This window comes from Schistocerca gregaria, chromosome 7 (assembly GCF_023897955.1).
Source record: "Schistocerca gregaria isolate iqSchGreg1 chromosome 7, iqSchGreg1.2, whole genome shotgun sequence".
In the NCBI taxonomy this organism is placed as follows: domain Eukaryota; kingdom Metazoa; phylum Arthropoda; class Insecta; order Orthoptera; family Acrididae; genus Schistocerca; species Schistocerca gregaria.
In genome coordinates this window covers 426,137,776-426,161,549 of record NC_064926.1, presented here as the reverse complement: position 1 = coordinate 426,161,549, position 23,774 = coordinate 426,137,776, and the positions used below count along the sequence as shown (strand labels likewise).

The window sequence follows — 23,774 nt, the reverse complement described above, 5'->3', positions numbered from 1 at the left end:
TTGTAAGACATTCTGAAGGGCAGATGTGGACTCTGACCACAATCTACTGGTTATGAACTGTAGATTAAAACTGAAGAAACTGCAAAATGGTGGGAATTTAAGGAGATGGAGCCTGGATAAACTGAAACAACCAGAGGTTGTAGAGAGTTTCAAAGATAGAATTATGAAACAATTGACAAGAATGGGAAAAAGAAACGACAGTAGAAGGAGAATGGGTAGTTTTGTAAGATGAAATTGTAAAGACAGCAGAGGATCAAGAAAGTAAAAAGACGAGGGCTAGTAGAAATCCTCGGGTAACAGAAGAGATATTGAACTTAATTGATGAAAGGTGAAAATATAAAAATGTATTAAATTAAGTAGGCAAAAAGGAATACAAACATCTCAAAAATGAGTTTGACAGTAAGTGCAAAATGGCTAAGCAGGGATGGCTAGAGGACAAATGTAAGGATGTAGAGGCATATATCACTAGGGGTAAGATAGATAACAGCTTAAAGGAAAATTAAAGAGACCTTTGGAGAAAAGAGAACCACTTGTATGGATATCAAGATCTCAGATGGAAAACCAGTTCTAAGAATAGAAGGGAAAGTAGAAAGGTGGAAGGAGTATATAGAGTATCTATACAAGGGTGGTGTACTTGAGGCAATATTATGGAAATGGAAGAGGACATAGATGAAGATGATATGGGGGATATGAAGCCGTGTGAAGAATTTAACAGAGCCCTGAAAGACCTAAGTCAAAAGGCCCCGGGAGTAGACAACATTCCATTAAAACTGCTGATAGCCTTGGAAGAGTCAGCCCTGACAAAACTCTACCATTTGGTGAGCAAGATGTATGAGACAGGTGAAATACCCTCAGACGTCAAGAAGAATATAATAATTCCAATCCCAAAGAAAGCAAGTGTTGACAGATGTGAAAATTAGTGAACTATCAGTTTAATGAGTCATGGCTGCAAAATACTAACATGAATTGTTTACAGATAAACTGGTAGAAGCTGACCTCGGGGAGGATCAGTTTGGCCTCCGTACAAATGTGAGGCAATACTGACCCTATAACTTATCTTAGAAGACAGATTAAGGAAAGGCAAAGCTACATTTCTAGCATTTGTAGACTTAGAGAAGGCTTTTGACAAGGTTGACTGGAATACTCTCTTTCAAATTCTGAAGGTGGCAGGGGTCAAAAACAGGGAGCGAAAGGCTATTTACAATTCGTACAGAAACCAGATGGTAGTTATAAGAGTTGAGTTGCATGAAAGGGAAGCATTGGTTGGGAAGAGAGTGAGACACAAATCTGTATATTGAGAAAGCAGTAAAGAAAACAAAACAAAAATTTGGAGTAGGAATTGAAATCTATGAAGAGAGAAGAAAAAAATAAGAGAGAGAGAAAAAAACTCTGGAGTTTGCCAATGACATTTTAACGTGGACAGAGACAGCAAAGGACCTGGAAGAGAAGTTGAACTGAATGGACAGTGTCTTGAAAGGATGACATGAGATGAACATTGACAAAAGCAAAATGATGAAGATGGAATGTAGTCAAATTAAATCAGGTGATAGTGAGGGAATTAGATTAGGAAATGAGAGACATAAAGTAGTACATGACTTTTGCTATTTGGGGAGCAAAATAACTGATGATTGTCGACATAGAAAGGACATAAAATGTAGACTGGCAATGGCAAGGAAAAACATTTCTGAAGAAGAGAAATTTGTTAACGTTGAGTATAGATTTAAGTGTCACAAAGTCATTTCTGAAATTATTTGTATAGAGTGTAGCCATGTATGGAAGTGAAACATGGATGATAACTAGTTTAGACGAGAAGAGAATAGAAGCTTTCGAAATGTGGTGCTACAGAAGAATGCTGAAGATTAGATGGGTAGATCACATAACTAATAAGCATGTAGAATTGGGGAGAAGAGGAATTTGTGACGCAACTTGACTGGAAGGTAGGACATGTTCTGGGGCATCAAAGGATCACCAATTTAGAAATGGAGGGCAGCGTGGAGGGTAAAAACTGTAGAGGGAGACCAAGAGATGAATACAGTAAGCAGATTCTGAAGGATGTAGGCTGCAGTAGTTGGAGATGAAGAAGCTTGTGCAGGATAGAGTAGTATGGACGGTTGCATCAAACCAGTCTCTGGGCTGAAGACCACAACAACAAAATATAAAAGAAGAAAGTTGATATACTCTATGTTTTATTCAAAAATTAGTACATCAACAACCTCAAAGTCTCGGGTTTTCTGAAGCAACAGGTGACAGTTGATTATTGGACAACATCTGGGACAAGACAGAAAGTATATTGTGGAAACTGATCATTGGATCACATTTGAGATGAGTACAATTTTTAAATTTGCCATTACTTCTCCTCAGCTATCAGTTTTCCAAATTTCTTTAGTTGTGTGACATAATAGGCAGGATTATTGTGAATTTGCATATGACTATAGGTTTATTTTTCATATTTTTACCAAATATTATCTTCAAATATGGAAAGAACAAATCTTGATACAACTGGAGAGGTTTCATATACTCAGTGTCACCAGTTGTCAACACTAAACCTGCAGTCATCCAAGGCATCACACTTCTTAGGATTTTCTCCAAGTGAATAGGCCTCAGGTTTATTAGACAGATTATCTCAACTCTTGGATCACAAGCTTACATGTCAGTCTCAACTCTTGGAAGACAAGCTTACAAGTCATAATAATGATTGAAAGAATGAACTTACAAGTCAAAACAGTGACCTAAAATAGAGTAATCTGGAGGCCATGGTTAAGACAATGGAGAGGAAAACTCAGACTGCACAGGAACAAGTAGCAAACTCCCTTTCAAAACTTAGTCATTTACTTGAGTCGACTGCCCTTGAAATTCGAACAGTAAATGATAAGGTTGATTACATACTATTGCGCGTGAACATTGAACATGTTATTCACGCTGAGTTAGGTAGAAGAAACTGTGAATTCAAAATCATTTGAATATGTAGAGCAGGAAAGTGAATTCATTAAACAGAAATTAAAATTAAATAATGATCAGATTCATAATATTGAGTCTTTGAAAATTTAGATCAGTTTAACATCCAAGTAAGTGACATTAAAACAAAAATGCCATATCTGCAAATCAGCGGAAATTGTATACAATTTTGTGACAATTTATCTCTTAAAAGCTTCCCTGGGGATTTTAAAATACACACAGTGGACTTACTATGGCAATGTAAAGATAATTTTCCTCCAAACTTGCCTGATTCTGCAAAAATTAAACTAGCCAAACATTTCCTTGATGGTGAAGCATTGTCATGTACTAGTCATAACATAAAGCTAAACATAACATTTAATGAATTTGAACAGATGTTCTTGAAAAATTCTGGTCCAGAAATAAACAAGCAGGCATCAACACAGCATTTTTGAACAGTAGTAGGTACAGACCAGGTAATCTCTTGATTGTGAGAATTTTATGAGAAACAGTTACATAATCTTGCTCACGTTGACAAACGTTTTGATGATATTATTCTTATGGACGTCTTGAAAAGACATCTACCAATGAAAGCTCATTGGGGCCTTGCTTGCAGTCCCAATGATTCAGTACAGATTTTTTTAAACATGTTGGTAAACTTGACAAAGCTTTTGAGGAAGAGGTCAGGGTTAATAACTCACAATACAACAGAAACAAAAATTACAATGGGAGGTCATCTCAACGCAACCAGCAAAACAGACAGAATGGTAAAAGGAGAAACCATAATACTTTTAATAACATTAATAATAGCAGTAACAGGAATGATAGTGGTAATGACCAGAACAGAAACCACAGTAACCAGAAGCAGAAAAACTTTTAAAACCTTCACCTGGTGCCTGTCAGGTACAGGGGGTAAAGAATTTTCATGACCAGGCAATAAGTGACTATCCTGTTAAAGCAACTTATTTTGAAAGTCAGTTTTGGGATGTAATAATTAAATAGATGTATAGTGGAAAGAAATGTATTGTGGCTCCTTATGAACTTGAAGAAGCTGTTTTAGTAAAACTGTGTATCTCTGAATGTTCTGTGGAAGATGTAGATGTTGATAGTGTTTACTTTGGTATTGGTATTTTAATGTACCCCAAGTGGGAGACTTATGTGGCTAATTGTCATGAGGGGCAAGCTTATCCTGAGTTAGTTGTGGTAGAAGTGTGTCACACCCAGGTGCATGGTATCAACACTAATGATTTAGTGGTTGAAGCTGATACACGTAATTTAGGAGAGCTGGACGGTATGATTTATATTGAAGTTATTGATCATGACAAGGCTAGTGGTGAGGATCAAGAGAGTGAACTTTTTCCAGTCGACATTAGTGATATTTTGTGTGAATGCCAGGACATTAGAACAGTATTTTGAGGTAAATAAGAGGATTATTGAACATTTCAGTGATGTCGGTAAGGATGGGTCTGATTTCAGTTCAGATAGTCAGTTTATTGATCATTCTCAGTCAGATTTTACTTTCATCTCTAATGGATACACCTATTCAAGTCCAGTTTGTAAGTCCAGTCATGCATTAGAAGTCATTCGTGGCACAAGCGCACAAGTGCTACTTTGACCTATACAGCTATCTAATGACAATGAGAATCACTTGCAGAAAGATTAATATTTTGAAGGTATGGAGGATGATTTGGTTAGAGAAACTAATGTTAACAAATAACAGGATTTATGTGGTAGTCCATACACCAAAATCACAGTTGGCAATTGACATGGTGATTGTTAGACTGACACATGTAGTGCAACTTATACTATTTCTGAAAAATTCCGGGACAGAGTTACACAGAGTTCTGAGTCCACTGAATTTCCTATAATGGGAGTTGGATATTTGAAAAACAAGGTAACATTTGACTGGGTGAAGTTTAGAGTAAATTTTTCTAATGCCGATACATATTTTTCTAGTTATACGAGGTTAAAGCTGATGACACATTTGGTAATAAATGTATGGTTTGGCATTGAGGTAGAAAGATGCTATATAGTTCATGATGATTTGCCAAGTAATGATACAACTGATGGGGATTTTGATCAACTTGTTGCTGACAAGGTAAAGTAAGCAGACAAGCTTACTGGAGATGGCAAGTCAGAACTGAAAGAAGTATTGAGATCCTATACAGATATATTTACTGAGAAACCAGATAAGGTTAAGAACTACGCATGTAAGTTAAGGCTGAAAGAGCACCAGCCTTTTTTTATAATTCAGTTCCTGTTTGTAAAAGACAGGCAGTGGAGACAGAGCTGCAGAAGATGCTAAAGTGGTGGATTATTGACAGGAGTACTAGCCAAAACAACAACCCTTTGGTTGTGTAACGAAAAAGGATGATGGGGTAAGGCTAGTGCTTGATTCTCACCATCTCAATAAATTTTTGGAAAAAGAAACTGAGAATCTTGAGTCAATGAAAGAATTACTCATTAAGTTTTACGGTGTCAAGTATTTTTCATGCCTAGATTTGGCCTCAGGTTTCAACCAGACATCAGAATCAGAATCTAGGATATATACTGCTTTCTTATTCTTTAGTAAAGGCTATCAGTATTGTGTAGTATCTTTTGGTTTAAATGTATCTGCAGCAGAATTTATTAGAGTCTTAAATCCTGTGCTGAGTAGTGAAATATGTTCAAAACTGGTAATTTATGCTGATGACATAACAAGCAAAACCTGGAACGAGCATGTCAATGTGTTTCGGTTGTGGTGGATTTGGCCATATTAAAAAAATTTGTCCAAATGTGAAACACAAACACAAAGCAAGCTCTGCTACCACTGAAGAAACCAGAGAGCCTATTGCAAAAACTTCAAGAAAGAACTAAAGGGCACAACACAAAGCCTATGCACTATGTAGTTGCTATAACAAGACACATGTACTTTATTTTGTGACACCAACCAAAGACACAGAAGTAGTACACAGCAGAGAGATTAACATAAACATTTCACTTCAACACTCCCCCTAAATGTTTATCTTGCTAAATGCTGTACTTAATGCTTTCCAATTAATGATCTTAAATATTTAAGCCAGACATGTGGCAGTGGTTTGGTGAGAATATCTGCAGCTTGCTGATTGCCTAGTACATGCTCAATGGCTAGCTGGCCTTCTTGAATCTTCTCATGGATGTAGTGCATGCAAACATCAATATGCTTTGACCTCTTGTGAAATTCAGGATTTTTGGCCAGTTTAATAGCACTTGCATTATCAATAAGAAAAACAGGAACACTCTCTAGTGGTGTAATTCCTTCATAGAGCTTAGATAGCCATATTCCTTCTCTTGCCCCTTCACTGGCAGCCACATACTCCAACTCTGTTGTTGACAGTGATATACAATGTTGCTGCCTACTAGCACAGGTAACTGCTCCTCCACAAAATCTTGCAATCACTCCACTGACTGAGCATTAGGTTGCTGGATCACTGGCATACTCAGCATCAGTATATATCTTCAGTGTTCTGTTTGCACGGCTAGCATCATATTTTATACCCAATGAAACTTAACCTTTTATATACTTTAGAAATCTTTTTACCACAGACCAGAGATTTTCTCAAGAATTCTCAAAAATTTTTGACACATAGCTCACTGCAAATGCTATATCGGGCCTTGTACCCACAACTAAATACATAAAACAGCCAACTGATTCTTAATATGGAGCATTAGTTGGTTTATCACTGGCTAACTCATTTGGCGCAGATACTGCTCAACTGGAGCTGACACAGGATTTGCCTCTGTCATGTTAAACCGTTGAAGAATATCTTTTGTGTAACTTTCTTGATTAATCTCTATTGATACATTATCCTGACACACAACATTAATATTTAAGAAATATCCTACTGGCTCAACAGTAATTTTAAACTCATCTTGAATTTAATTTAGGAAAACTTCAATACCCTTCATCTTACTTGCAGATATTAATCCATCATCGACATATGGAACTACCAACAACTTGTCATTGCAGTTTTCTCGATAGAACAAACATGGATCTGCCTTACTGAAGTTCTAGACCCATTGGTTCCAGCACCTTGGAGATTGTTTTAGTCCATATAAACTTTTGTGAAGTTTGCATACCCGATCAGTTCCATCACTAAATCCCTCAGGCTCCTCCATATATATCTCTTCCTTTAAGAAGCCATTCAAAAAAGCAGATTTTACATTGAATTGTGCCGACTGAAGTTGCTCACTAGGAGAAACACTCAAAATTGCTCTAATTGTATCATATCTAGTAACAGGACTGAGCGTTTCATTATAGTCAAAACCTTTTGTTGACAAAATCCACAAACCACTAGTTTTGCTTTATAGCAATCAATTTTACCACCAGCACTCCATCTTCAGACCACGAGTGACCTACCGGGACCATCCAACCGCCATGTCATCCTCTGTGGAGGATGCGGATAGGAGGGGCATTGGGTCAGTACACCACTCTCCTGGTCATTATGAAATTTTACCATCAGCCTTACACTTAATTCTATAAACCCAACAGTTTGTAATGGGCTTATGATCTGGTAGCAGAGGTTCCAAAGTAAATGTAGCATTTTCTTTCAATGAAGTCATTTCTTCCTCCATTGCTCTTCTCCAGTGTTCATGGTCTACAGAATTAATAGCCTCTGTATAATTCTTTGGCTCATTTATTTCAGTTGTTGCCTACAGCTCAATTCTCTTTCACTAGAGCTTTCTTTTGTAGGTTCCTTAAACACACTTGCATCTTCATGATTCTTCAATTCTTCATTGCGTGTTTCACTTGGAGTAACACCATTCTCCTGCCAGTTTTCTCAGGTTCAAAAACAGCATCCTTATTCCAAATAATCCATTTTTCTGATTCAATCCACACTCGAAAACCATCAATGCATCAGAATAACCAACAAAGATTCCTGGTTTTCCTTTTGGATCCCATTTCTTTCGCTTTTCATTCAGAATATGAACAAAACACTTCACCCCAAAAATATGAAGTTTATTTAGCTGTATCATCAATCCAGTTAATACCTCATAAGGGGTTTTGCCATCCACATGACATGCACCGGTTCTTTTTAACACATAAACAGCTTTGTTCACTGCTTCTGCCCATAAAAACTTAGGCAGGCCCTGAGCTAGCAACGTGGTTCGAGCTAGCTCCACAACTGTTCTGTTAGTGTGCTCAGCACATCTATTCTGTTCTGGAGTATAAGTATTTGTGATGACAAGTTGTATGCCATTTAATTTCATCAAATCTTTAACTTCAGTATTATCAAATTCTTGTCCACCATCACATTGAAATGCTTTTGGTAGTTTACCGCAAAAATTCGGGTGTACGGAAGCATCCGATTCCACCCATCGGCTTTGACCCATGATTTAAAGATGTTGTGGAGTGTGATGTCACGACAGTGTGGAGTTTACTTTGGGAGAGTGGCGTGTTTGTAGGTGTCATTTTGATGTGACTGGTGGTGCTCTCTGGTGGTGTGTTTATGTGCTGTGTGTCAGGTGATGTTTTTGGTTTTGTTTGCGTGTGTGGCATGTTTATAGGTGGCGTGTTGTTGTAGTTGGTGGTTCTCTCTGGCGGTGTGTTTATGGTTAGCGTGTTATGTGGTGTATGGGGTTCATTTGCATGGTAGCACTGCACAGTGTGGTATCAGTGGTGACTGTGCTTTCAGCAGAATATTTTTCAAAGAGTTAACGATTTTGGTTTTATTGCATCAACGTTGCTATAGTTTTTTTCTGTTTGTCGTGTGAATTTTGGTAAATCGCTTTGTTTATGTCTTTGGTAGGTGTGGATATGACTGACAAGGTCGACAGTTTTCAGTTGTCGGCAATGATGGGGGACAGTGCATTGTCTCTAATAAAATTTCTTCAGCTATTCGGTCTGTTGGCTGAAGTCGTGAAGTGTTCAGTGTGTCACGAAGAAATGAGGCTCACTAAAGTTCTGGTGCCTCGGATCAGGAATGGCTATATGTAGAGATGTCATAAGGATAACAGCTCAAGGGAAGTGTTCGATTCTAATTTTGATTTTGTAGGTTTGTAGGATTAAGTGTGGTGGTGGTGACAGTTTTGAGACTTTTAGTGTGGCATTGGTAACTGCTGTTGACCTATATAGGTCAGGGGAAATTGTTCGATTCCAGTGGATATTGGTTTTACTTGATTTTGGGAAGGTTGTGGTCATTTTATTTTATCGTTTGGTTTAGTGGTGTGTGTTTATTTATAATTTGTCACCACCCAAAATCCCCCAATTTCCCTCGCTTGTCCCATTAGTTTCATTATATTTTTGGAGGAATATGTATTTGATGATTTTTCAATCTATTTTTGTGTTTGTTGTCATGTTCACATTATGACGTCATAGTCGCAATGTGGGAAGTGTTGTGAGCGGCCTTTACAGCCATGTTGGGACGTTATTGGTCAAAGCAGATGGGTGGAATTGGAAGTTTCCGTTAACCCAAAAATTCTTCACAATGCTCACCTTTTCTGCAGTCTTGTCTGCAGTCTCAGACGTCTGCTTGAGAAAATGTAGCATGCATAATCTTGGAAAGTCACAAGTGAAGCAAAGAAAATATTCTGCTTCTCCCAGCAATTCACACTTCATAGGTCCACACAGATCAGCACGAGTCACATCTCCAGGTTGTGTGGCACGCTGCTGTTTTAACTGAAAGCTGCTGTGATTATGCTTCCCCATAACATGTGCCTCACAAAATTCTTCACCAGTCTTCAACTTCAACACCATGCTGCTTCAAGAATTGTTGGACATGACGTTTGTTTTGATGACTCAAGCTTTCATGCCAAATCTGCAGAGAGTCCTTTGACGCAAGATTTACCTCAGGATCACAAGGCTGAATTTGTTTTGTCACTCAAATCAACATCTTCAATAAATTGCCACTAGGTATGCCACATACTTGTACAACGCCATTGTTTCAGAACTTACACTTGTCTTTCAATGAATAAAAGTCTAATCCCTTATTCATAGCAGATGATACAGAAAAGAGATTTCTTCACCCTTCAGAAGTATACAAAACATTATCCATATGGGATAACTTCCGTTATCGATTGACAAAAGCTTCAAAATAAATAATTCATTTTCCTAGTGCATTCATAGTTGAATCATTGTCCATTCACATCTGCAGTGGTGTTGCAAACTTAGTAAATGATGTATACCACTCCATTTTCTTAGCCATGTGATTCATCGCTCCACAATCAGCGATCCACAATTCCTCATCCAATTCTGCACTTAGTACTTCACCAATGATAGCCTGGTCAGGTAAAACACTTTTATTTTGGTTCTGGGTGGTTTTTTGTTTGTGTTTTACATCTGGACATATTTTTTTAATATGGCCAAATCCACCACAGCCAAAACATTTGAGCTCATTTTTGTTTGTAGACTTTTCATATTTGTTTGATGAAGTAACATTCCTCATAGTGGTGCCATCTGCATTTTTAATGTATGCTTTGGCAGCGAAAAGTGCAACTACCTCGTCTCATTTCTCCCTCCGACAAGCATGACAACTGCCATCAGAAGTTATCAAGTCCATTAAGTGTTTTAGTGTTTGTTGATCTTCAGATCTCGCCCACCATGACTGTTGCAGACTTTCTTAACTGTCAGGCAGTGTGTCAAGTAGTCACACCATTAATGATGATTCATCAGGTTTCACATTGAGTTGCTGCATTTGAAGAACCAAGTTTTCAAAATGAGCAAGATGTGTGACCATATCATCACCTGAACTCGTGTAAAAATTGAAAAATTCTGATTGAACAGAATGTGCAGCTTGCTTTGTTTTCTGTTCAAACACTTGTACCACATATCTTGTGCACTCTCACATGCAACCAACAATGCCATGATTTTTGCTTCTACAGTTCTAACAATAATCCAACTCGCTGCATGATCAGCTTTGTCCCATGTTTTTAGCACAGCATTAAACACATCTATTTGTGTCAATGTTGCATCTGCTGGCAAAGCCGCCAGTTTTTCTACATCACCAATACACACTTTGTATGCATCATATGATGCACATAATAAATTTCTTACTGCAAACTTCCAAATAGTCCAAGTTTCAGAACCACACAGCTTTTCTATACCATGAAAATCCATTGCAGTCCCGTAAAACAGTCCAGATTTACAACCGCAAACATTCCACAAGAGAAACATACAGCAATTGTTCACGTATATACAATACAAACCACGCATAGCACACAACACACACTAAAGCGTTCCTGGTGTCACGAAATGTAAAATTGCAATGCCCAGTTCCTATTGCAGAAACTTCAAGAAAGAACTGAAGGTCACAACATAAATCATACACACAACATAGTTGCTATAACAAGACACATGTATTTTATAGTATGACACCAACCAAAGACATAGATATAGTACACAGCAGACAGATTAACATAAACATTTCACTTCAACACAGTACAATCAAAGAGGTAGCTAATATGTTCAGGGAGAGAGCATGAAACTTAAGTTGGCTAAATATAAATATTGGTGTAAGAACTGTGAACTTTTTGGGACAGACTATTTGTGGAGAAGGAATATTACCTGATCTCAATGAAATTAAAGCTATTGCTAAATTTACTAAACCTAGAAATAAGAAGGAGTTAAGGTCATTTTTTGGTCTATGCAATTTTTATTGCAAATATGTTAGGACTCAAGCTTTAAATGAACCTAGTTTATATCATCTTTTAAGGGAAAACACAATATTGGGATGGTCAACTGATTGCCCGTTAGCTTTTGATGAGATTAAAAACAACTTTGTAACAGTTAAATTTTACATAGACCTGATATTACTTTACCATTTTGTCTTATGACAGATGGTAGTGACTATGGCTTAGGTGCTTATTTATTCCAGCAAAAGGAGGTAGATGGACAGAAGGAGCAGTGTGCAATCAGGTTTGCAAACCATAGTTTGTTAAAACACAAGAGAAGCTATACAGTAACAGAAAAAGGAACACTGCCATTGTGTGGGGATTCAAAGTTTACTGGACATAAGGTCATTGTTTTAATGATCATAAAGCTTTATGCTATTTGCAGGTATGTAAACTTTTCATAACAGGATGACACATTGGGTCTTGTTCTTAAAAAAGGTTGATTATACTATTTTACATGTTAAGGGTAAGCAGAACTGTGTTGCAGGTGCCCCAGCTACATTGGCAATAGGGAATGAGCAGAAAAATGTCAGGATACAAGATGATAAAAATGTCAGAATCATGTTTATCAAAAGTGTAAAAGGCGAAAAACCAATAGTTAAGATATGTGGACAACTGAGGAGATATGAAAATCAGGGCGAAGACCTTAAGTTGGTAAAGAGCTTACTTGGAAAAAAGGGGTATGGGAATTCTGTTTAGAAGACGTAGATCTGATTCAGATCAGTGGAAATTATGCTGGCCTAAACAGCACATTGATTTGATTATTCAGCTTGTACATGGAAGTTTTGGACATTGTAGCACTATGAAGTGCACCCAGAAGTTGCACAAAAATGTTTATTTAATTAAATCTCTAGGTGCGTGAAGTCTTACATTGCAACTTGTGATAGATGTCAATGGGTAAACGTGATGAATCAAAGTCATAAAGGATTCCTACATAGCATTATTCCTAAAGTTAAGTCTGGGCTCATTGGAGTCGACTTCTATGGTCAACTTTCTTGTTCAAGGAAGGGTTATTCTTATGTGTTTGTAGATGTGGATTTGTTCACTAAATTAGTTATGCTGAATCCAATGAAGAATGCTGTTAGCCACAGATATATTCAGTGTTTTGTCAATGATTACTTCACTAGTGTGGGTAATCCAAAAGCAATCCTATTTGAGAGTGGGACTCAATTTACATCGAAAGTTTGGAAGCAGTTTGTTATAGATAAGACCATCAAAAATTTATGCATTTCAGTTTGTGTAAGGATGGACAGGTATATTGTGTAGCTTCAGTGGATGGTGGAATACCACGGTAGGAGGGGAGGGAAGGATAGTGGGCAAGGACATTTCTCATTTCAGGGCACGACGAAAGGTAATCGAAACCCTGGCGGAGAATGTAATTCAGTTGCTCCAGTCCCGGATGGTACTGAGGTACCTGAGGTATGAGGGGAGTGCTCCTTTGTGGCCAGCCTATAGGACTTCGGGAGGTGGTGGGAGACTGGAAAGATAAGGCCAGGGAGATTTGTTTTTGTACAAGGATGGGAGGATAATTACGGTCAGTGAAGGCTTCAGTTAGACCCTCGGTATATTTTGAGAGGGATTACTCATCACTGCAGATGTGACAACCATGGATGGCTGTGCTGTACGGAAGGGACTTCTTGGCATGGAATGGGTGGCAGCTGTCGAAGTAGAGGTATTGCTGGTGGTTAGTAGGTTTGATAAGGACGGAGCTATTGATGTAGCCATCTCTGAGGTGAGGGTCAACATCTAGGAAGCGGGCTTGTTGGGTTGAGTAGGACTACGTGAAGCAAATGGGGGAGAAGTCATCAATGATTTGGAGGAATGTGAATAAGGTGTCCTCACATTGAATCCAGATAGCAAAGATTCATCAGTGAATCTGAACCAGGTGAGGGGTTTAGTATTTTGGGATTTTAAGAAGGATTCCTCTGGATAGCCCATTAATAGGTTGGCATAGGATGGTGCCATGTGCGTGCCCATAGCCATACTGCGGATTTGTTTCATGTAATGCCTTCAAAGGAGAAGTAATTGTGGGTGAGGATATAGTTGGTCATGGAGACTAGGAAGGAGGTTGTTGGTTTGGAATCCATAGGGCATCTGGAAAGATAGCATTTGATAGCAGTAAGGCCATGGGCATTAGGAATGTTAGTGTTCAGGGAGGTAGCGTCAATAGTGATGAGCAGGGCCCCATGTGGTAAAGGGACAGGAACTGTGGAGGGTCGGTTGAGGAAATGGTTGGTATCTTATATGTAAGAGGATAGGTTCCAGGTAATAGGTTGAAGGTGTTGGTCTATGGGAGCAGAGATTCACTCAGTGGGGGCACAGTAACCGGCTTCAATGAGGCATCCTGGGTGGTTGGGTTTATGGACTTTAGGAAGATGTAGACAGTGGATGTACGGGGAGTGGTAAGGGTTAAGTAGAGACATGGATTCTGGGAGAGGTTCTGGGATGGGCCTAAGGATTTGAGTAGTGACTGGAGATCCTGCTGAATTACTGGAATGGGATTATTGGGGCATGGTTTGTAGGTGGAAATATCTGACAGCTGACAGAGTCCTACTGCCATGTGATCCTTGTGGTTCAATACAACGGTGCTGGAGCCTTTGTCTGCAGGTAGGATTATAAGGTCAGGATCAGTTTTTAGATGGCAAACTGCGGTTCTTCCTGCAGATGTAAGGTTAGTTTGCATGTTGAAGGATTTGGGGAATGATGGTGAGGCCGGGTTTGACATTAAGAAATTCTGGAAAGTGAACAGGGGGTGGTTAGGTAAGGTTCAATATTGATCTTTGCTTGAGTCTGATTGGTTACGCTGGTGGCGAAAAAGTGTTTCCACTGTAGGGGCTGGGAGAAGGAGAGAAGATCTTTAACTAGTCCTGCATCGCTGAATTTGGGATTGGGGCAGAAAGTGAGGACTTTGGAAAGGACTGATATTTCTATGGGACTAAGGCTTCTGGAGGAAAGGTTCATAACTGTGTTGCGGGTCTGTTTAGGTTCTGGGTTCTGTGTTGTGGTGGGAGTTTCAATGTGTGTTATGGGTACCAGAAATTTGGGATTACATAGCAGGAGAATTTTTTGTATGGAGAGAAGGTACTGCAAGGAGGATTGGGCTTGGTTGATATGGTTTTGCAGGACTATGTTGGTGAGGGCTAAGGATTGGCGGAATCTGAACAGGTGGAGGCCATTGTGGAAGGAGGGGTGGCAACCAGAGTAGGGTAATTTGATGGTGAGGCCTTTAGGGGGGGATTTCATGAGCCAAGCAACAACGCAGTAACAGTATGTGGGACTGGGACCTGGCTAGGGATAAGGAAACTTTTCTGTATTGATGCAGATGGAAAGAGCAAGGATCTATGGTGGTGCAAAAAATGCGAAAAATTACCTAAGAAAGTAGAATTATGTCCGAAAAATTATGCAAAATTAAACCCAAATACGTGTGAATAATACGAAAAGGACGAAATGGATGCACAAGGGGAAAAAACGAGATGAAATCTGAGGAAGACGGCGATAGCGGAAGATGAAAACTCTCTAAAATTGGTGAGAAGTCACAAGGGTCAAAGTAGAGAATAGCTAATCATAAATAAATATATGTATATTACTGTGGGTAGCAGGTTTGAGGGTGGATAAGCGTAAAGAAGGCGATGGCACATGTGACTGGATGAGGTGGATTTAGTGGTGCAAACAGGGATAGAATGGAGAAAGTGTGGGGGTTGGGGAGGGGTTTGTAGGTAGAGATGTAAGATCGAGTGGCACTGGAAAAGTGCGAAAGATAACATGCAAAACACAGGGACTGACACAGGGAGAGCGATCAGTTTTAAAGTATAGGCTTAATTATATCAGAGGCAGTAATGTGGAACCTGCACCAGCAATGATGCCGACCTTATAACCCTATCTGTAGACAAAGACTCCACCACCGTTATTTTGAACTGCAAGGATTACATGTCAGAATGACTCCATCAGCTGTCAGCTACTTCCATCTACAAACAATGCCACAGTGATCCCATTCCAGTAATCCAGCAGGATCTCCAGTCACTACTTAAATCCTTAGGCCCATCCCAGAACCTCTCCCCAGAGTCCATCTCTCTACTTACCCCTACCACTCCTTGCACTCCCACCTTCTACATGCTTCCCAATGTCCATAAACCCAACCACCCAAAACGACCCACTGTGGCTGGAACCTATCGTCTTTTATAAAAGATATCAACCATTTCCACAATCAACTCTCCACAGTTCGTGTCCCATTACCACACGGGGCCCTGCTCATCACTACTGATGACACCTCCTAATACCCATGGCCTTACTGCTATCAAACACTATCTTTCCAGATGCCCTTTGCATTCCAAACCAACAACGTCCTTCCTAGTCTCCATGACCATCTATATCCTCACCCACAATTACTTCTCCTTTGAAGGCATTCCATGAAACAAATCCGCAGTATGGCAATGGGCACCCACATGGCACCATCCTATGCCAACCTATTAATAGGCTATCTGGAGGAATCCTTCCTAAAAACCCAAAATACTAAACCCCTCACCTGGTTCAGACACACTGATGAATCTTTGCTATCTGGATTCAATGTGAGGACACCTTATTCAAATTCCTCCAAATCATTGATGACTTCTCCCCCATTTGCTTCACGTAGTCCTACTCAACCCAACAATCTAGCTTCCTAGATGTTGACCCTCACCTCAGAGATGGCTACATCAATAGCTCCGTCCTTATCAAACCTACTAACCATCAGCAATACCTCTACTTCGACAGCTGCCACCCATTCCATGCCAAGAAGTCCCTTCCGTACAGCACAGCCATCCATGGTTGTCACATCTGCAGTGATGAGTAATCCCTCTCAAAATATACCGAGGGTCTAACTGAAGCCTTCACTGACCGTAATTATCCTCCCATCCTTGTACAAAAACAAATCTCCCTTGCCTTATCTTCTCAGTCTTCCACCACCTCCCAAACTCCCACAGTCCAACCACAAAGGAGCATTCCCCTCGTAACTCAGTTCCTCAGTACCATCCGGGACTGGAGCAACTGAATTACATTCTCCGCCAGGGTTTCAATTACCTCTTGTCATGCCCTGAAATGAGAAATTTGCTGCCCTCTATCCTTCCCACCCCTCCTACCATGGTATTCTGCAATCATTGAACCTATACAATATACTCGTCCATCCCAATCCCTTACCTCATGGCTCATATCCATGCAATAGACCTAGATGCAAGACCTGTCCTATACATCCTCCTACTACCATCTACTCCATTCCAGTAGCTAACATCACCTATCCCATCAAAGGCAGGGCTACCTGCGAAACCAGTCATGTGGTCTACAAGCTAAGCTGCAACCACTGTGCTGCATTCTATGTAGGCATGACAACCAACAAGCTGTATGTCTGCATGAATGGCCACTGACAAACTGTGGCCAAAAAACAAGTGGACCACCCTGTTGCTGAACACGCTGCCAAACATGATATCCCTCATCTCAATGACTGCTTCACAGCCTGTGCCATATGGATCCTTCCCACCAACAGCAGCTTTTCTGAATTCGCAAGTGGGAACTTTCCCTGCAATGCATTCTATGTTACCGTAACCCTCCTGGCCTTAAACTTCGTTAGTCACTGTCCTCACCCATCCAGCCCCCTCCCTGTTTCCATTCCAGTACTACACAGCCGTCATTTCACCACCACACCCAGTCTTTTAATTTCTTTTTATTTCTCTCCTTTCCCTTACTTACCCCCTTCCCCCTCTGCACCTTCTCTCCTGCCCTCTGTCTAAACTGCAATACTTCACTGTCAGCCACTCCCACCATACTATCCCTCCCCCTCCATGCCCCAGCCTCCTCCTTACCCCCACCCAGTCGCCACTCCCATCATGCACTGGTGCTGCTGCTCACAGTGTGGTTTCAGTTCTCTGGGACGGCAGACGTGTGTGCAAGTTGCGTTTGTGTGTGTGTGTGTGTGTGTGTGTGTGTGTGTGTGTGTGTGTGTGTGTGTGTGTGTGTGTGTGTGTATACTGCTGACAAAGGCCTTAATGGCTGAAAGCTATAATTGTGCGAATCTTTTTGTTGTGTCTATCATAACTCAGAAACTTTTGTTTATTGTAGGTGATGTCATCTATTAGAATGGAAACTTATACTTTGTATTTTTTCAGGTACTGAAAAGACAGTGTAGCTTGAAGTGCCACATTGGACTGTAGAGCGTGGAGATCCCACCGAAAGAAATAACTTATGCAGAAAATGAAATTCCAAGATGAATATAAAAATGGATTTTGTATTAGACAGGAATCCTATGTTACATGTTTTAGATTTTGTTTTGGTCCTCACTTTAGCAGAATCTCAAATATGCTTTTAGTATGATTGTTGTAATTAAAATCTCATGCCCCTGTAAACTCTAATATTTCATATTGTTTGTCTCTAAAGTGTTACACACTATTAAAGCTATGCCTTGATAATTTTGCATATGACCCATGGTTTCTCTTATATAATTTAATGTTTATGGTACTTCAGACCACTTGTATCTCACTATTTTTGGTATTTACACCTATATTTGACAGTTTACCACTGGGAAAAGGATTGTAAATCTTTTTCCAAGTTGCCTACATTCCACCTTCCTAACCTTTGGTTAGTAAAACCTCTTTGGGGGAGTACTGAAATGGTACAACCTTCCTGTTCCTATCTTAAATTCCATCATGTCAACATTCTCTGAAGAGATCATTTTAGCTTGAATTTTTAACTTTCTGGACTTGATACTGTTACGTCTTTACCCAGTACCAGTAATAAATTGCCCTTTAAAAAATTAGTTCAAATGAGTTTACTATTTCAGGTTAAATTACACATTAATATGTTATCCAATTTATTTTAGCAACTAAGGGAAGTAAGCCATTTGTTAATAATACAACTCTGAAATTTCATGGTATGAACTGTGTAGCCATGTTGCCCACATATTCTTGAAAACTTACTTCTTTCTAAAAAGCCACAATGTTTGTTCATTATAAGTCATTTAAAATTATATCTCTACTTGATAGCTATCCAAAACACCAATAAAAATATCTTATTCAAAGTAGTTTGTTTATAATTAACTAAAATGCAAATATGAAATTAAGTAAACTCTTCCAAATTGCATATCAGAACATACAAGGCATGCTTTTTAATATAAGTAACTGAAATCATCTAATGACTTAATAGTTATTTTATAAATATTACATTTAACAATGCATTCAGCTGTTTAGTTTTGTATAAGAGGAAGTCACGCATGAGCCACACAGGCAGAGCACAGCAGTGTGGAGTCAGGAAGGATGTAGTAGTAAGAGGAAATCAGTCAGTCAGCCTGCATTATTGTCTTTCTGAAGTTGTTCATGTGAGACTCTTTCGGAGGCTGTCAGATGATAAAATGTATCTACCAGCAATGTATATATTAATCAGTCACAATAAAAACCCAGAAAGGTGATACTAATTTGAGAATTAGTACATCAGCAACCTCAAACTCTGGGAGTTTCTTAAGCAACAACCCCTGAGGATATGAAAGCTAAGTATCTCATCACGTGGAACAGCTAAGTTATTAGGTGAACTTTTATTAACTGTGATTAAAATTTTCTAGGTTTCAATCATCTTTGTGTTTGTGCATGTTGGAGACCCAAATTATTATGTTGCTCCAATGGTATGATTGAGAACTCATTATTACCACTATCCATTTATAGATAGAACTATAAAAACTGTATATCGTACTCTCACTCAGTATCATAGGCAATTAAAATGTTTCCCTCCTCTCACACCTTTAAAGGGGGCATTTTACACTGCAAGAGGAGTCAATGTAAGTGTGAATCCTGAGAAGGTAGGGTGTTCACTGCTTTATAGTGAAAGGATTTCATGCCAAGTAATGCCTCCTCAGCTGCGTGATTCTATTCTTCCTTACATGGAACACTTCTCCTTTAATTGCCCTATTAGTACATTATAAGGAAATGTAATAATCTACTTTGCTCTATTTGCATGTATATAAAAGTTTAGTATTTTAATGATTTTTTTGTGTGACTAGTGCTAGCAGCATATCAAAGAATGGAAGCATATAATGTTTAAACACTATGTTTGCAAAACTTTGTGAAAAATTGTCTTATCTGTGTTTGGGATTTGGTGATATTAATAAGGTTTGTGTAAATACAGCCAAAATCCATTTGGATGTAATGTATTAATTTGAGAATTCAATTGCTGATAATATGGCAGCTGTAGAAATAAATTTATAACTGTTTCGGTGAGTTCACAACAGAAACAGCATCAGTTCATTATCATAATGTGCCAGTGGTCATAGGAATATGTGAACGTCTACAGAGTGGTGGGCTACTGAAGAGGTATTCATGAAAAAGCCTACACAAATCACTTTCATCACCTTACATAGGCACAACTGCAGCACAGATAAATAAATAAATAAATAAAATTCTTAGGTTCTGCTATACATCTTGCAGATCAAAAGAACTGCTGTTAACGAATTTTTTCTTGGTTGGGGTCTTCTTTGGAATTTACACCATTTGACTGTAGGTTTTAATATCCATTTATTCTGCATTATCACAAATTAGCTTTATAGCCATTATCAAGTATGAAGATGAAAGACCACAAAATGTCTGACATTTCTGAGTGATACATCATCATCAAAATATTACAACATATATCTAATACTACAACATATATCTGATCATAACAACTGAAAGCAAGGGGAAACTACAGCCGTAATTTATCCCGAGGGCATGCAGCTTTACTGTATGGTTTAATGATGATGGCGTCCTCTGGGGTAAAACATTCCGGAGGTAAAATAGTCCCACATTCGGATCTCCGGGCGGGGACTATTCGAGAGGATGTCGTTATCAGGAGAAAGAAAACTGACATTCTACGGATCGGAGCATGGAATGTCAGATCCCTTAATCTGGCAGGTAGGTTACAAACTTTGAAAAGGGAAATGGATAGATTGAAGTTAGATATAGTGGGAATTAGTGAAATTCGGTGGCAAGAGGAACAAGACTTCTGGTCAGGTGACTACAGGGTTATAAACACAAAATCAAATAGGGGTAATGCAGGAGTAGGTTTAATAATGAATAGGACAATAGGAATGTGGGTAAGCTACTACAAACAGCATAGTGAACGCATTATTGTGGCCAAGATAGATACGAAGCCCATGCCTACCACAGTAGTACAAGTTTATATGCCAACTACCTCTGCAGGTGATTAAGAAATTGAAGAAATATATGATGAAATAAAAGAAATTATTCAGATAGTGAAAGGAGATGAAAATTTAATAGTCGGGTGACTGGAATTCATCAGTAAGAAAAGGGAGAGAAGGAACTGTAGTAGGTGAATATGGATTGGAGGTGAGAAATGAAAGAGGAAGCCGCCTGGTAGAATTTTGCACAGAGCACAACCTAATCATAGCTAACACTTGGTTCAAGAATCATAAAAGGAGGTTGTACACATGGAAGAAGCCTGGAGATACTGACAGGTTTCAGATAGATTATATAATGGTGAGACAGAGATTTAGGACCAGGTTTTAAATTGTAAGACATTTCCAGGAGCACATGTGGATAAACCACAATCTATTGGTTATGAACTGTAGATTAAAACTGAAGAAACTGCAAAAAGGTGGGAATTTAAGGAGATGGGGCCTGGATAAACTGACTAAACCAGAGGTTGTACAGAGTTCCAGCGAGAGCATAAGGGAACAATTGACAAGAATGGGGGAAAGAAATATGGTAGAAAAAGAATGGGTAGCTTTGAGGGATGAAGTGGTGAAGGCAGCAGAGGACCAAGTAGGTAAAAAGACGAGGGCTAGTAGATATCCTTGGGTAATAGAAGAGAAGAAATATTGAATTTAATTGATGTAAGGAGAAAATATAAAAATTCAGGAAATGAAGCAGGCAAAAAGGAATACAAACGTCTCAAAAATGATATCAACAGGAAGTGCAAAATGGCTAAGCAGGGATGGCTAGAGGACAAATGTAAGGATATAGAGGCTTATCTCACTAGGGGTAAGATAGATACTGCCTACAGGAAAATTAAAGAGACCTTTGTAGAAAAGAAAGCCACTTGTATGAATATCAAGAGCTCAGATGTAAACCCAGTTCTAAGCAAAGAAGGAAAAGCAGAAAGGAGTATATAGAGGGTCTATATAATAGAGATGTTCTTGAGGACAATATTATGGAAATGGAAGAGGATGTAGATGAAGATGAAATGGGAGATACGATACTGCGTGAAGAGTTTGACAGAGCACTGAAAGACCTGAGTTGCAACAAAGCTCCGGGAGTAGACAACATTCCATTAGAACTACTAACAGCCTTGAGAGGGCCAGTCCAGACAAAACTGTACCATCTGATGAGCAAGATGTATGAGACAGGTGAAATACCCCCAGACTTCAAGAAAAATATAATAATTCCAATCTCAAAGAAAGCAGGTGTTGACGGATGTGAAAATTACTGAACTATCAGTTTAATAAGTCACAGCTGCAAAATACTAACACAAATTCTTTACAGACGAATGGAAAAACTAGTAGAAACCGACCTTGGGGAAGATCAGTTTGGATTTTGTAGAAATATTGGAACACGTGAGGCAATACTGACCTTACGACTTATCTTAGAAGCTAGGTTAAGGAAAGGCAAACCCACGTCTACGAATTTGTAGACTTAGAGACAGCTTTTGACAATGTTGACTGGAATACTCTCTTTCAAATTCTAAAGGTGGCAGGGGTAAAATACAGGGAGCGAAAGGCTATTTACAATTTGTACAAAAACCAGATGGCAGTTATAAGAGTCGAGGGACATCAAAGGGAAGCAGTGGTTGGGAAGGGAGTGAGACAGGGTTGTAGCCTCTCTCCAATGTTGTTCAATTCGTATATTGAGCAAGCAGTAAAGGAAACAAAAGAAAAATTTGGAGTAGGTATTTAAATCCATGGAGAAGAAATAAAAACTTTAAGGTTCGCCGATGACATTGTAATTCTGTCAGAGACAGCAAAGGACCTGGAAGAGCAGTTGAATGGAATGGATAATGTCTTGAAAGGAGGATATAAGATGAACATCAACAAAAACAAAATGAGGATAATGGAATGTAGTCGAATTAAGTTGGGTGATACTGAGAGAATTAGATTAGGAAATGAGTAACTTAATGTAGTAAAGGAGTTTTGCTATTTGGGGAGCAAAATAACTGATGATGGTCGAAGTAGAGAAGATATAAAATGTAGACTGGCAATGGCAAGGAAAGCATTTCTGAAGAAGAGAAGTTTGTTAACATCGAGTATTGATTTAAGTGTCAGGAAGTCGTTTCTGAAAGTATTTGTATGGAATGTAGCCATGTATGGAAGTGAAACATGGATGATAAATAGTTTGTATAAGAAGAGAATAGAAGCTTTCAAAATGTGGTGCTACAGAAGAATGCTGAAGATTAGATGGGTGGATCACATAACTAATGAGGAGGTGTTGAGTAGGATTGGGGAGAATAGAAGTTTGTGGCTCAACTTGACTAGAAGAAGGGATCGGTTGGTAGGACATGTTCTGAGGCATCAAGGGATCATAAATTTTGAATTGAAGGGCAGCGTGGAGGGTAAAAATCATAGAGGGAGACCAAGAGATGAATACACTAAGCAGATTCAGATCGATGTAGGTTGCAGTAGGTACTGGACATGAAGAAGCTTGCACAGGATAGAGTAGCATGGAGAGCTGCATCAAACCAGTCTCAGGACTGAAGACCACAACAACAACAACATATCTGATCATATCACTGGATTACATGATATGAGTATGAATTAAAATAGATCATGTGGCTGACATTGTGCACTGTGATGTGTTCATGATGGCCATTACAGGGCTGTGGAATGCACACATATCCATATATGGACATGACATGTTAATGTCACAGAATTGTATTGTCTACCATAAACTAGACAGTGTGATAAAGTGTTTCTGCTGTGCACACTGTCAGAAGTATTATCTATTTTTTATTTGTACTCATTCAGTAATCCAACGACTGGTGTATATGACTAGACATCAATGATGTCTGATGTGGTAGTGGTGATTGTGATGACAGAGGATGTAAAGACAGGCAGCACCAGGACACCACCAATTGGCAGGAAATTTTCACCCATTTCAGAAAATATTACAGCTGTTTGTCCTAAATGAAATAAAGACCAGATTTTTTACATGTTTAGGAACACCATAGACATCTATACTATATGTCAATTTCAGATTTTGTGCACGATTCTT

The 23,774-nt window shown here is 39.0% G+C and overlaps 1 protein-coding gene across 1 annotated transcript in view; it reads right to left on the bottom strand.

Moving 5' to 3' along the window:
- LOC126282035 (vascular endothelial growth factor receptor kdr-like) overlaps positions 1-23,774 on the bottom strand; it is a 234,689-nt gene that overhangs the window by 77,480 nt on the left and 133,435 nt on the right. The gene's annotated exons all lie outside the window — the stretch shown is intronic.